Source organism: Leguminivora glycinivorella, chromosome 5, assembly GCF_023078275.1.
Source record: "Leguminivora glycinivorella isolate SPB_JAAS2020 chromosome 5, LegGlyc_1.1, whole genome shotgun sequence".
In the NCBI taxonomy this organism is placed as follows: Eukaryota; Metazoa; Arthropoda; class Insecta; order Lepidoptera; family Tortricidae; genus Leguminivora; species Leguminivora glycinivorella.
Window position 1 is genome coordinate 16,549,309 of NC_062975.1, and position 4,753 is coordinate 16,554,061.

Consider the following 4,753-nt stretch of genomic DNA (forward strand, 5'->3'; position numbering starts at 1 on the left):
TACTTTATTGCGATAAAAAACTTATTTTACTTTATTGTGATTAAATTAACTATCTTCTTCTCCCGATGTCCAGTACATGGGACAATCAAATGTTGACGCAACACGGGAAGCACGGTCGCGCGATAAATGATAAAATATCTGGCCGTCCCTATCGCACTATTAGTAAGTGCCTGATATTTTATCGTCTATTGCGCGACCATACTTCCCATGCTGGTTGATAAAAACAATCGTAAATCTTTTATGGACCTCAATTTTTCTTATATACTTACATCGGTTTATCGCTTTACAAGCAATCTCACGAAGTTAAAAAATATAAATATAAATCTGCGACATGAGGGGATATTTATAGCTTTCCTGTCACTAGAAAGTAATAATTGAATAGTAGCTCTGCTTGTTATGCTTCTTATACAGGTAAACCTAATACGGGCGAACCTATCAAGGATGGTGAGAATAAGACATAAAAAATGTAATTATTAGCTTTTACTTAAAATTGTTTTTTTTTTATCCATACAAATTACAATTCGGCTCGCAACGTAATGCAAACACACTAACGTTAAACGATCGTTGACAGTTGTCATTGATTGTCATCGCAACCACGTTTACAGTACATTGCTACGTACGTAGTACGTCTACATTGCTGCTGGGATTTTTTTCAAAAATTCATAATGCGGTGAAAATTACGAGTAACTCAAATACACTTCTTAATTAATGATACAAGATTAAATTATATGTCTGGTTTCATTTATCACTCTTATTTCGTTTATGCGCTGTATTTTGCACAATATAGAAATAAAGAGAGATCTGTTTGAAACTCGACACCCACTTTTGAGTCTGCCACAAGTCCATTTGAGGCCCTATTTATTGAATTGGAAATGCCTACTGTTGCCATTTCTGTCACTGTTTTGTTTCTTTTAAATTAACTCGTTTCTGATATTCTGATATCCATAATTATAACACTAGAAACAAAAATAAGCTTGCCATAAAGAAGTTTCGTGTCCGTAAAGTACAGAAGTCATTTGTTGGGCAATGCATTCATTTTTATAATAAGTTACCTGACACTGCTTTGAGATTACCCCTCCCAGCTCTTAAGAACTACTTAAAAAAAACATTGATGTTAAAGGCTTATTACAGAGTCGAGGACTATCTGACAGACAAACATGCATGGCCCGAACCAGAAACTACAAAAAACGAATAGCAATTAAAATAATTGTATTATGTATAGAGGACACAGTTCAGATAAGAAAGCACATCAAATATTTTATATTTTATGTTGTGTAGGTAAATTACATATTTAATGATATTGAGATTCATATTATATTTTTCTTCTGTGACAATTTGATATGTTTTCTCTGAAGAAGAACGACGTATTATTAAGCAATAATATAATTTATTGAAATTAATTTCCATAGAGTACCTAGTCTGTTCATATTCTTTGATGAATACTTTTGCATGTTAAATTGTATCTTGTTATTTAATGCATGTTAATTATAAGATGTAATGTTTTGAAAAGAAGTTGCCCGCCGAGTTTCTTGCCGGTCCCATAGTGGATACCCCCCACCCAACTGAGGGGGGACTGAAATCTTCTCGAGGCTGAGGCGTAGGGTTAGAGCCGGCGTAGCTTTATTTGACGTTCATATGCGCATTGTAATATGCCTACTTGAAAAATAAATATTTCATTTTCATTTTCATTTCATTTTCATTTTCATTTTCGTGTATAAGTTACGTTGGATTAGGTTACAAAAAGGTTTTCAGGGTTTGAAGGGGGCACGGATCATCTACGACTAGATGGAGCGTATTCCCTGGCATTTCGGGGTTGCGTAGTTTATCGCAGTGATCGCATCGGCTTCGCTCGCGTTAGAAAGCGACAAAAAATAGCCTATTGTCACTCTCCATCCCTTTAACTACCTCCACTTAAAAAATCACGTCAATTCGTCGCTCCGTTTTGCCGTGAAAGATGGACAAACAAACAGTCACACACACTAAACTTTCCCATTTATAATATTAGTATGGATAATTATTTTTATGACATGTACGCTAGAAGCTTATTAATGGGCAATTATATAATTTAATAAATAAAGATTTTCGTTCTATATTAAACAAGGAGGACCCTAGGGCTAAAAACAAGTTCCATACAATTATTAATTTAGTAACCACAACGGCGATAAAAAAAACAGTCAGTGACATCTAGAGGTACGTGAATGTTTTCATATTCGTTTTTAAATTTTCAAATTTAATATAAAATGTATTTATTTAAAACAGTAAATACCCACATTTTCACTTGGCTGTCCGCTATCGCAAGAATTCAGGCGTTGAAATAATAATTACAATAAAATAATTATGATTTAGATATTTTCATGTAAGTATTGTTTTTTGCAAAAAAATTATCTGGACTTTTATTGCGACCAATATTTGAGACTGAATTTATTATTGTATCAATATAAACACCACATGTAAATTACACACCATCTTTTTATTTTTACGCTCAAAAATTGCCAAACAAAAAACAATCCCTTTTCAAAAATTGCTCTAGAAGCCAGTTTAATTCACCTTTTCGTTATTGCTCGAGTTCCTCGAACAGACGAGTGAAAAACGCCGTACAGAGACAGTACAAATAGCTACTTAGTTGACGAGACGCTTCGGCTGATTGCCGCCCATACTTTGTAATGGAAACACACGGGACGGAATTAGATAAATGCACTCTATACAAAAATATTTAAGTAATAATAAACAGACCAATGCAAACGGACCAGTGCCCCTTAGTAACCCGAAGTAGAAATACGCCAAGCAGTTAATGTTTAATGTTGCTCTTTCCCGGGGTACTTATGTCCCCATAAATATGAATACCTAGTGTTTATTTTTAATTTTCACAAATCCTATGAAAGGTACAATTAAACATGTCTAACAAAGAATATTCTCGATTAAATTCTCTACAATATTGATTCTCAAAGTAAGAGTACGATTCAACTACGACTCAATTATTTATTCCTATTCCTACAGACAATGTAACAATGAGGTGTTACGTATATTGTTTGTCATCAGAGATATTCCTAAATTGAATTATCATTTGGGTATTTACCTACACTTGCTCCACTCCGTGCGTTCACTTAAGCACTCCGTACACTTACCTACACTAAACGGCTTCCAACGTTCCAGCACAATCTCGTCTCCCGTGTGCCCTGCCACGCTAAATTATGACATTTGTCGTGCGAGTGCGGCTGTTTCCCTATTTCGCGTTATTAACTCACACCCACCTTATTACCGACATGTGCTTGATGTACAAAATTTGAGAGCGAAAATAAAAACATTGTCGGTTATTTTATATAATAACAAGCGGACATGGTTAAATGGGTGCGTTTTTTTAAGCAAAATTAATTTGTTACTGTAAAAATTTTCTTTAGTTTATTGCTGAACGTTACGCAAAATATTTTTTGGTTTTATAGTCTGTAATGTTTAGGTATTTAAATAAATGAAAGTTACCAAAATCTACCTTCAAAAGGCTTGTTAGGTATGCCAGCTGAGGCTAAGTGAAAATAATACACGACCAAATAAGAAGGTTAAAGAGAGATCGCTCAGAAAGGTCAAAGACAGATCCGGTTGGTTTTTGTATTAGGTTGGGTAACCTACAAATGTTATAACTACCCGAAAATTAACAAAAATTTGTTTATGTTATTTTAAATATGTACCTAAAAATACGGTTTTTACCTCGTTTGCGAATACAAGAATTAGTTTAATTTATATATGCATGTTTTATGTATATATTATTCTATAGCAATTCGTACCCTCATATAATATATGTGCGTCGGTCTTACCTTTAATTTGCGAAAATTATGAACTTAACACGCGGCGACCGCATCCTCTAGGAGCTACCCGCGCCAGTTATCTCAGCACATAAGCATTTATATTAAACATTCACACTTCTATAAAGATTATTTTATACGTATGTTGTATTATGGCATCATCATGCAATGGAATAATGAATGAAGAATGTGAATAGCGCGCTCAAACTTAATAACCTAACAACAAAATTTAAATTTTGAACGAAAAAAAAACCGGCCAAGAGCGTGTCGGGCCACGCTCAGTGTAGGGTTCCGTAGTTTTTCGTATTTTTCTCAAAAACTACTGAACCTATCGAGTTCAAAATAATTTTCCTAGAAAGTCTTTATAATGTTCTACTTTTGTGAGTTTTTTCATATTTTTTAAACATATGGTTCAAAAATTAGAGGGGGGGACGCACTTTTTTTCCCTTTAGGAGCGATTATTTCCGAAAATATTAATATTATTAATTCCTATTCCAATTATTTATTCCTATTCCTACAGACAATGTAACAATGAGGTGTTACGTATATTGTTTGCCATCAGAGATATTCCTAAATTGAATTATCATTTGGGTATTTACCTACACTTGCTCCACTCCGTGCGTTCACTTAAGCACTCCGTACACTTACCTACACTAAACGGCTTCCAACGTTCCAGCACAATCTCGTCTCCCGTGTGCCCCGCCACGCTAAATTATGACATTTGTCGTGCGAGTGCGGCTGTTTCCCTATTTCGCGTTATTAACTCACACCCACCTTATTACCGACATGTGCTTGATGTACAAAATTTGAGAGCGAAAATAAAAACATTGTCGGTTATTTTATATAATAACAAGCGGACATGGTTAAATGGGTGCGTTTTTTTAAGCAAAATTAATTTGTTACTGTAAAAATTTTCTTTAGTTTATTGCTGAACGTTACGCAAAATATTTTTTGGT